Here is an 11,876-nt window from a genome sequence, read left to right on the forward strand (position 1 = left end):
TAACCTTTGGGAATCTGCAGTTTTTGCCAATCTTGTAGCAAGATCTTCTAAAATACAGTTTGAGAAGTAAAGACTTTTACAGTGACGTTCAAAGGAATTTGCATCCTGCACAAGTGTGGTTTGTTTCCTGCAACCTAGGCAACTCCTTGGAGCTTAAATGCATCAGAACCAGAAAACCTGACCAGATAACAAAATTATTTTGCCGCATCATGAATCTGAGCTACCTAGCCTTTCTGCCTTTGGTTTCCCTATTACCCAAGTTACAGCAAATTTGTTTTTCTAAGCACATTGTCTTTTTAAAATCCTTGACAAATCAAGGAAAAGTCATTATTCTTGCTTAAAATTCATCTGGTCAACACATTTTCCATATATGACCTAGTAAAACAGGTTAGTCAGGTATCTTATTTCTTTGCCCTCTAAAATGTTATTATCCTGGAACAAGCTTTCAATATTTTTCTTAATGGCTCTGGTTTCCACTGCAAGTTAACAATGATTATTTGTGGTCTGACAGTTCCCTTGGCATTACACCAAAAACAGGAGCAAGAAAGCACATTCTTAGGGAGGTTTAACATCTAAGCCAGACATTCAGCTGTGAATCCAAATTTTCTCTTCTGTACTCCTTCTCTCCCTCGAGTGAAAATGCCATCTGACAGTTTCTTTGGTTTCCTAGCTTCAGAAAGTTATTCAAGCCCAGCAATTCCCAAAAATATCACAGCATTTTCAAGTCAGTATAAATGTCGATCTGTTTTCTTAAGTAGGATATTTGTCTCCAAGTTAAAAAAAATGAAGTATTTTTTTCTCTGCTTTAGAAAGTTGGTTATCAACTATTGTCTTGGGGCAAAACTTCAGCCTGAGATTAGTAACGTAGACAAGTCAACGGCAGGTTGTGAGGTGCATACAAAGAAAGTGGAAAGCTCTCCCTTCTCTCCCTTCTTTCCTTTCTCCTTCTGCTCTGTTCCTGCCACCCATGCCCCACCTAAGACAGTCCTCCCCTTGAGAAGGAAGAGAACAACAGTGAGAGGATGGGGCAGGGAAGGCTGTATGAAGAACTTGGGAAATTTCTTGGTTTCTGAACACTTTAACTATCAACGTTCAATAACAGAAAAGTTTCAATTAAAGACCTTAGGCACTAAAGGCGACTTAATTTTGCCTTTTTGTTTTGAAAGTGAAGACTAGAAAACTGAAAATTCTATTTAATAAAAATAAAATTTGGCTTTCAAGAGATGTAGCTTTGGCTCCAGATCGTCAAAGGTGCTGAAGATGGGCAGGCCAGCATTGAGATAGACCAGTAAACCAGTTTACTTTGCAACTGATTTAGCAGCTATAGGAAGCAAACAGCCACAATCACTACTGGCAGCCACCCAGTCATAAGAGGAGGAGCTTAGGATGAAGCCAATATGGGGAATGTCACAGAAGAGAGATGAGAATAATATGACGTCACTCACTGATATCACTAAAGTACTAGATAAACCAACCCTGAAGGCAACCTTCCACCTCTGGACTTTATGCCTAATAAGCAAATACATTTTTACATGATGTTAACAGATTTGATTTAGATTGTTTGTTCTTCACAGCTGAAAGCATCTTTAACTGATGCTGGGGTCTGTCACATCTCCAGCATCCACATGACTGTGTACTCATCATTCACATTTTGAATGATAGTCGAGAGACCCCATACAACCCTCAATCAACAAACAAAAGCCAGGTTTTGGATGTGGCAAGTTTTGTGTGGTACTTTAAAGATGGAACAAATTTTTTGTCATTGGGCAGCCGCTGAAAGGTGAAGTCAGTTTTCCCTTCCATTGAGTCTGGGCTGGCCATATGGCCTCTTCTGACTAACACAATGCAGTGAAAGTAACATTGGATGACTTCTGAGGCTGGGCCTTAAGAGACTTGCAACTTTCATCATGCCACTTGGAACTCTCCCTCTGAGAACCCAGCGACCCTGTAAAACATCCACCTATCCTGTGACCGTCTTGCCATGAAGAAGCCCAAGCTAGCCGTAAGAGGGAAAGAGACAGACAGGCAGACAGACCCTGTGGAGTAGCACCGAGGTGCCAGACATGATAAAACCTTCTTGAATGCAGCCAAGTGAACCCCAGCAGACTCCATAGAGAGCTAAGAACCACTCAGCTGAGCCCTATCCAAATTCATGACTCACAAATAAAGATTGTTATTTTAAGCCACGAAATAAATAAATAAAATTTAACTTAAAAAATCCAGTTCTAAAGTATAATCAGAGAGATGATAGAGAAAAGCAGGAGAATGAAGAGGTGGAGGGAGAAATAGAGAAATGACCTCAGTGACTGTCAGATTTCTGAGAAACACAGATTTAATGTGTTCATATTAGTGCTTATATATTAATACCATTCTTTTTTCCATTAAAAATTTTAATTTATAACTTGTTAAATATAACTTACATTTTTAACGACTTTGAGCATTTTTGAAATAATTCTGAGTTTTTTATTTTTAATAAAAATATATGTATTTAAGGTATAACTTGATGATTTGACCTATATTTATGCAGTGAAATGATAACTACAGTCAAGCTAGTTAACATGTAATTTCTTCACATAGTTACCAGTGTTTTGGTGTGATGAGTACCTGAAATCTATGCTCTTAGCGTATTTCTAGTGTTCAATAGAGCATTATTAGGAAGAGCCATCATGGAACTTCCCTGGTGGTCCAGTGGTTAAGAATCCACCTTCCAATGCAGGGGATGTGGGTTCGATCCCTGATTAGGGAACTAAGATCCTACATGCCGCGTGGCAACTAAACCCGCACCACAACTAGAAAAGCCTGTGCGCCACAAAGAAGAGCCCGTGAGCCACATGAAAGATCCCACATGCTGCAACTAAGACCCGACACAGCCAAATCATAAAATTTTTTTAAAAAGTTGATTAAAAAAAATAGCCATCATGCCTGTACATAATGTCTCTAGACTTATTCATGCTACACAATTGAACATTTGCATCCTTTCACCAGCATCTCTCCCTTCCACCTCCCTACTCCCTGGCCCCTGGTAACCACAACTCTATTCTCTGCTTCTGTGAGTTCAATTTTTTTTCTTTTTTTTAGATTCCACGTATAAGTGAGATCATACAGTATTTGTTTTTCTTTGTCTGGCTTATTTCACTTTGCATAATGTCTCCTGGTTTATCCTGATAGGACCTCATTCTCTCCCCACACACTCCTCTCTAGCCAAACCCATCTCCACGCTCCCAGAGCCTGCCCAGTCTCTAACCTGACCTCTGACATCTACATCTCCCTAACTTCTCTAGGCCTGGTTTATAATTTATAATTCCTTGCTTTGCACTGGCCTTTAATTTTTGTGGACATCTGGATAAAACATTTATTGCTCACTCATTGTCTAGTTTATGAAGTGATCCTTGTCTTTTTTTGAGGAATGGGTCTAGTAGAATAGCCCAGGCCTTAAAATTAGGTAGATCTGAGTTTGGATCCCACACCACCAACTTACCAGATGTTTGATTTTGGTTAAGTTAACCAACTACTTTGAGCTTAAATTTTCGTGTTTGTCAAATATGGGCAATGGGGTCATTGTGAGGATTATTTGAGACTTCATATGTAAAACAAATAGCGTAATAGGTGACAGATACTTTTCATTTTCTTTTCTTTCCAACCCATCCAGTGAGGTAAAAGTGAGGGAAGAAGCAATGGTTTATGGGTGTCTAAAGTTCTTTTTTCTTTTTTAATTGAAGTATAATTAATTTACAATGTGTTAATTACTGCTGTACAGCAAAGTGACTCAGTTATACATATATATACTTTTCATATTCTTTCATTTTCATTATGGTTTATCACAGAATATTGAATATATATCCCTGTGCCATACAGTAGGACATTGTTGCTTAAAGTTCTTTTTATATCTCACCAAGAAGAGAAATGGGATTCTCTGGGTTTATGAGCAATATAGTTCTTAGTGACAGCTGAGTCTCCTAATGTCTCAATCTCAAGATTAAGAATCATAAGAAAAATGGTGTCTGTAGTATCAATGGCAGTATTCAACACCCTTGGAATATTTCAGTCAAATCTCAGTAGTGATATTTTTTGCAGTAGACCTTTTTTTTGATTTCCCTTGGCACACTACCCTGGCCAAATTTTTAGAAAGGAACCTGGATAGGAAAAGGAAAACTCTGAATATTAATCACCTCCCATACTTATAAATAGTAAACAGAATTAAAACTTCCTGATGAAATCAATTCATTAAAAATCCTCTTTAATAAAAGCAAAAAGAATTCTAAAAAGGCCAAAAAAAAAAAGTTTGACATAATGTGCCTCTAAAGAAATAATTTTTTTTTCAAGCAATAAAGGTGATGGCAGAAAAACCATGGCTAATTAACCAGAATAAATGTGGTTAAGAAAAGCTGTTTCATCAAGTAGAAACCAGGCAGTGTGAGAAATTCAGGCAAAGATTTAGTAATAAATAATAAAAGTGATTAAGGGACTAACAGTAAAGAAAATAAGTGGCCACCATAAATGAGTCCTGATTCAGGAAAAACACTCAATGATGTAAACCATGGAGATAATCCCACGATATATAGGTAGATCTCCTGGATAATGGGCACCTGGGGAGAGCAGGGAAGTATGTGTTTTAAAGTAGGCACCTTGACAGCCTGCCATCCCTCTAGCTCTCCTATACAAAGATCTTACTCCAGGCACAGACTCTAAGAGTCACTGGGCTAATCTTGCTAATATCCCTGTTCTCCTCCAGATCTTCCCAAAGTGTCTGGGACTTGGAATAACTAGGCCAAGATGTACCTCCCGCCTCCCACAGCAATCCTAGAGCTCTTCTTCACCCCCTACCCTGCCCCAGTTCTGGAACATATGAAGTGGCTGACCAAGTGAAAAACACAATAGTCTAGCCAGTTCCTGAAACAGCAGAGTCAAGAAATATGCAAGGTCTGTGTCTATCTATGGTCATGTCATACAGGGTCATGGATTTTGGTTTGCCTCAGGCTTCTATTCTACCTGAACTGATTTTAGCCCGCAGTGTAATTCTCTAGGCAGCCAGCCTAACCACTCTGTCTACCGCAAGGCTAAGGAAGGAGTAAGAACTGGTCTGTTCCACATGATGGCAGAGGACACAGACCTGCCCAGTTTGAGCCTGCGCCCTTAGGACTGGCCTCAAACCAAATCCTGGGTTTGGGCACCATCCACCAAAGTATTTGCTTTGTCATGATACTGAAGGCCAAAGGTTGGGAAGATTACATTATCATGGCAGTAAAAATAAAGCTTACTTTCATGCCTGTTCTGTGATTTGTTTGCCTAGTAATCTTACTTCTTTATTGGGCAGTATTAATGGTGAGGCAGATAGTGGAGGTATAGAGTTTCTAAAGGGAGGAGCACAGCAGTAGGCAGTTGAGAAGAGAGATGCTATAACCATTAAGTCCCTTGCTGCTTACCTCTCTCCTCTAAAAACATCTCCATTCCTCCTGAAAAATTAAGGTCCTGTTTTCATGAATGTCTAGGTTTCATAGGTTGTGTCATTCTTTCTCATGGAACCATCAAGGTTTGAAAAGAGCTTAGGTGTTTGCCCACTGAGAGCAACCCTAAATGCTACAATGCCAATCTGAACATAAGTCCCCTGAAACTCCTGGTGAAAAGAAGCCAGATACGCTTCTGCGTCTCTTCTTGCTGGGTCTTATGGCTTTTGCATCCTTATACTGTCACTGCAGGAGAGATCTATACTCTGAGCCCCAGTTAAAAGCCAAAGTCCTGCTTTCCCACTTCATTTCTGCTATCCCATTTCCCAGGAGCTGGGTCCTGTTCTCATTAGTCCTCATTAGCTTTGAATAGATTACTTTGAGTGACACTACTCTGCTTAGAATTTCTGAGGATGGGATAAATGCTAAGACCAGTGAATCCCATAATCACAGCCTTACTTTTTTTTTTTTTTTTTTACTGTAAAATAAGTTCCTTGATCAGAAGCAATGTTGTATAGTGTACCATTCTGGTGAATGAGGCATTAAGGAAGTACATGGAAATATTACTGGAGGACATACAGTGGGCAAGAAAGATTATCCAGAATAAATTTCCATTACAATGAGGACAAATTACTAAATTACTATCCCTTAATAGTACTAATAGAAGGGGGGCAATATAATCAACATGCCACCAGGTGGCAGTGTTTTCCTGCTGAGTATAGCACTGTATTGAGGGCTCAAGGTAGGTGGAATTGAGGGCTCAAGGTCAGGTTGACATTAAACAGTGGTAGTAGCCAGACCAGCTTTGTTGAAGAGAATCCCATATTATATCCATGAATAATCTCTACCCCTGACACCATTAGTCTTTCCATGAACCTATTGTGCAAGTACTGAAGCGTTTGGGGAAAGAAGCTTGAGTCACAAAATGGGTAATTTTGTCCACCTGACTATGCAGAGCATCTTCTATTGCAAAGGCTGGTTGATGGGCATTCTCAAAGGACACAAATATTCTCACATTCAGGATCATTCCAAGATATTCATTCACATGTATCTTCCCTAAACCTACAGCAACTGATCCCCTGGTGTTCTGTTCTTCCTTCCAAGTTTCTGAACATGTGACCAAACCTTTAGCCCCTGTCCTTGAATTTATATAGATCTATACTTCAGTCCATCTCTCTTTCTTGGAAAATGGACCGTAAAATGTACTGGTCAAAGTTACGCCCACCGGGAGGATTTCCATTCCTCCATTGTCTTTTCAGGACATACCTAAGTTGAACTGCCATGGCAGTTCAGTTTTGGCTTATAACATCAGATCATGGAGTCATCTGTAATCCAGGCTTAAATTTCTTTTTTCTCTGTCAATTGATCATGGGTAATTTCCCATAGGATATATGTGTGGAGTGAGTGTGAAAAGAGTAGTCATACTGTGAGTGAGAGACACCTGCTCATGCAACTTACTTGGGTCCTCAGAAGTTACTTAAATCTGATCTTATACATGCCATTTTCCCCGATGATGGAATGCTTAGCTCACCAAATTCATGGTTTTGTGTCTCAGACAACTGCCAGTTAAGATGGGCAACTCACTGCATATTGGGTGTTCTGTGGTCAGGTAGAGGTGGCTGGCTACCTTGGTAAGACGCATGCATTCCAGAATTGGGAGAGAAACTCCATCAAGATTCAGAGACCAGCCAATTCAGTGTGGTTTTTAGAAGCCCAGTGGTCAGAGGTTTGCCAGAATAATCTCTTTAAAGTAAATACAAATTGTAACATCTTTCACCCTCACCATAAAGAGAGAAGCAAAGAAACTGGAAGTGTCTTTGGGTTCTGGGGACAACATATTCCACACTTAAGAATATTGCTCCTACTCTTATACTGGGTGACATGGAGGGATGTCAGCTTTGAGGGAGCTCAAAGCAGGAAAAGATACTCCAGCAGGTCCAAAATGTGGAGCAGTCAGCCCTGCCACTTGGGCCATATGATCCAGCAGGCCCTATGGTGTTAGAGGTATCAGCGGTGGCAAAAAATGCAGTAAGAGCCTATGGAGAACTCCACAAAGTTGGCCCCTGAGATTTTGGAGAAAGGTCATACCATCCACAGCAGAGAATTACATATTATTATTATTATTATTTTACATATTATTTGAAAAACAGGTCTTGGCAAGTTACAGAGGGGTAAAGGCAGAATGCTTGGTGATGGAACATCAAATGACCCACGCATTCAGAATTTCCTCTTATAAGCTGTGTTCTGTCAATTATACCAAGTCAAAAAGTTGGAGGGGCTCAGTAACAATCCTTTACAAGATGGAAATAGGATATCCAGGATCGAGTGCCAGAGGGCACAAGTAAGCTGTATGAGCAAATATCTCAGACTCTCTTGTCACCTATCATAGTTGTGCTATTTCTCCTCCCATGGCTTGTATCCACGGCCTAATGAAGGGCCCCGTATGACCAGGTAAAGCAGTGAGAAAAGCTGAAGACTGGTTTATAGATGGGTCAGCTCTAAGTACCTACAGGCTAAAAATGGATGACTGCTTCATAGCTACACTCAGAGTTGGTCTTGGAAGACAGTGGAGAGGGCAAATTTTCCCAAATGACTAGAGTTAGCAGAGAACCTGTTCATCTGCTTTGGTGGAAGGAGAAATGGCCTGAGGTAAGAATACATATAGATTCCTGAGTTGTGGGCAATGGCTTGGTTGTTTGGTTGGAGGCCTGGAAAAGAAAAAAAAAGGAAGAGCACGGACAAAGGGGTCTGGGTAGAGGAATGTGTATGAAAATGTGAGAGGAGGTACAAGTGTGAAGATATTTGTATCACATGTTAACACCCACCAGGAAACATGCACCAGACACTAAACAACCAAGTAGACAAAACGGCTCAGCTAATTGATATTAACCAGACGTCATCAGCAGCAGTCCCAGAGGTGACATGATGGACATATAAATGACATGATCATGTGGCAGAGATGGAGGCTACATGTGGTCCCAACAGCATGGACTCATAGTTAACAATACTGCTGCCTCTGAATGTCTAACGTGTCAGCAACAGAGACCAATGTGAAGCTCCCAATATAACATTATTCCTCAAAGAAATCATCCTGGACATTGGAGCTCTCCTATTCTAAGAGAGCTAGTGACTCCCTCTTACAAAGATAATACCTACTCCAGGTATGAGTTTTCCTTTCCTACCCACAGAGCCTCAGCCAGGACTACTATCCAGGGGCTTTTGAAATGCTTGAGCCACGGGCATAGCATCCCACACAGCGTAACATCTGATCAGGTGACCTGATTTAGAGCCAAGGTGCAGGTATGGATCTATATATTCTATGGTCCTATGTATGGACCTATGTATTCTATGGTCCTATGTATTCTATGGTCCTATGTATTCTATGGTCCATTCCATGGACCTATGACCATGTACTCTACTCATCATATCACATGCCACATCATCTAGATGCAGCCAGGCTCATAGAATGCCAAAATGACCTTCTAAAGGGCCAGTTGAAGCATAAACTGTCAGTCTGTCTGCTTTGTCTGTATTTATTTATTTGTTAGAGTAACAAACCAAAAATGTTAACAGTGGTTTTTCTATATGGTGATTTTTATTTTCTTCTTTTTGCTTATCTATATTTTCTACAAATTCTGAATGTGATAGTATTAAATTAAAAAGGGGGAAAGTAAAAGAAGCTCCTCTTTTTTCACTGCACCAGAAAATAGTCCTTTACCTTCTGAGCTCCAGAATCTTTGCCTTTTATCTCTTGAACTCTCTAAAATCTGTGTGGCTCTTTTTTCACTATATAAAACCTCCAGCACTTCCCTAGAACCAGAGAATCACTTTCCACAGAAATCTGCATTGCTGATGCATTTGTCGCCCATTTTCCCTGGACCCTCTGAACCCATCTTGTTATTTTTCCATCAATGTTCTGAGAGCTCCTTACAGTGTCCGGCAAAAAAATTTACCTTGGTACCTTCTGAGTTCTAGAAACCCACTATTATTTACCTCAAGTCTCAGAAACTATTTCACAGTGAATCTGTATTAGTTATCTATTGCTGCATAATAAATCACCCCCGAATTAGCGGTTAAAACAGCATTTATTATTTTACACAGTTTCCAAAGGTCAGAATCCTTAGTAGTAAAGATGTTGTTTGAAGCCTTATGGAGCTGAAGATCTGCTTCCAAGATGGCTCACTCACATGGCTGTTGGTTCAGTTTCTTGTAGAGCAGAGCTTTCCACACAACATGGTAGCTGGTTTCCCCTCGAATGAGTGATCCAAGAGAGACTAACTTAGAAGCTGTAATTACATTGTCTTTTATGGTTTAGTCTTGGAATTGACATGTCAATTATGTCATATTCAATATGTTAGAAGTAATTCACTAAGTCCAGTCAACACTTAAAGGAAAGAAAGACTCTTGCAGGGGAGAGTATCACAGAATTTGTGGACTTTTTTTTTTTTTTGCGGTACGCGGGCCTCTCACTGTTGCGGCCTCTCCCGTTGCGGCCTCTCCCGTTGCGGAGCACAGGCTCTGGACGCGCAGGCTCAGAAACCATGGCTCACAGGCGCAGCCGCTCCGCGGCATGTGGGATCTTCCCGGACCAGGGCACGAACCCGTGTCCCCTGCATCGGCAGGCGGACTCTCAACCACTGCGCCACCAGGGAAGCCCATGTGGACATATTTTAAAACCACCACAGAGTCAAACTTTAGAAAAACTTCCAGATGTAGCAAGATCCATCAATCCCATTAGTTTCCTCTGAATCCTAAGGCTGTCCGTAAGGAATGTTGCCAAATTGCACAGTTCCGCCAAAACTGGGTATTCAGAACCCTAGAGACCATCATTTATTATCCCACTGAACCATGGAAGCCATCACTTACTCCTTTGAGCACACATGGATAAACCCCGGGGTATCGTTAGATCCTTGAAATTTAAAAAAGCATAATTTATTCACTTAGACTGCCAAGCATGCTGTTATTTTCCTCAAACCCCAGAAATATGCTAAGACCTAAGATCACAAAATACAAAGAAAGGCCATAGAACATAGAAAGGAGCAATTTTTCACTCAGAAAGAACCATTAATTCTAATTTTGTTCAGAGAAACAAATGAAAAACAAATTTTAAAAAAACCATTTATAGGAGTCTGATGCCTATTCAGCAGTACTGGTATCAAATGACAGATCTGGAATCAGTAGATCTAAAAAGTACATAGAAGGAAAGATCTGGGTTCTATGATCAATAAATTTTGATGAAGAGCTAATTCCTATTAATTAACTCTAACTTCTGTTTCCAGGCATGATGGGATACAGGAACTAGACTTCTTCTCCTGCCAGAAACCACCACCACCACCACAACAACAAAACAGACAAACTACCTTGGAAATTTAAGAAACTACCTTAAGAAACTGTCTTAAGAAGAGCAGGCTTCCTTGGTGGCACAGTGGTTGAGACTCCGCCTGCCAATGCAAGGGACGCGGGTTCGTGCCCCGGTCTGGGAAGATTCCCACATGCCGCGGAACAGTGAAAGGCCCGCATACCGCCAAAAAAAAACACAAAAAACAAAAAAACCCCCACAACATTGTAAATCAACTATACTCCAAAAAATATATAAAATAAAATAAATCCAATGATAGCACAGGAAAAAAAAAAAGAACAAATTAAACCCAGAGTAAACAGAAAGGAAAAAATGGAGATAAAAATATGTATAAATTAAATAGAAAAAAATAAAGAAAAAATTAATAAAACCAAAAGCTAATTGAGGAGATCAATAAAATTGATAAATTAATAAATCTATAGCCAGATTCGTCAGAGAAAAACAGAGAATATACAAATTACCAATATCAAGAATGAGAATGGTGACATCACTAAAGATTCTACGGCTATTAAAAAGATAATGAGAATATTATCAATAACTTTGTACTTATAAATTCAACAGCATAGATAAACTATCAAATTCTTTGAAAGACAGAAACTATTAAAATTTACTCAAGAAGAAATAAGGAACTTGAATAGCTCTATATCAATTAAAGAATTAAATCTGTGGTTGAAAACCTTCCTACAAAGAAAACTCCACAAGTCCTCATGGTCCATTCGTAGGAGGATATAAGCAGTTGAGTTTCTAAGATGCTAAACACATCCAAATAAGGCACTGAATGTGGCAGTCTACCTTTCTTTTAAAATTTTAAAAAATGAACTATTGATTTTTTGGAAAAGGAAGAAAACTCCAGGCCCAGATTGTTTCACTGTTAAATTCTAGACAACATTGAAGGAAGAAATAATACGAATTCTGCACAAACTCTCTCAGAAAATTGAAAAGTAGGGGTTTTCTCCTAACTTAATCTATAAGACCCGTATTATCCTGATACCAAAATCAGACACAGACATTACAAGGAAAGTATGTATAGACCAATATGCCACATGAACACAGTGCAAAAATTCTAAAAATAT

This window comes from Globicephala melas, chromosome 1, assembly GCF_963455315.2.
Source record: "Globicephala melas chromosome 1, mGloMel1.2, whole genome shotgun sequence".
In the NCBI taxonomy this organism is placed as follows: Eukaryota; Metazoa; Chordata; class Mammalia; order Artiodactyla; family Delphinidae; genus Globicephala; species Globicephala melas.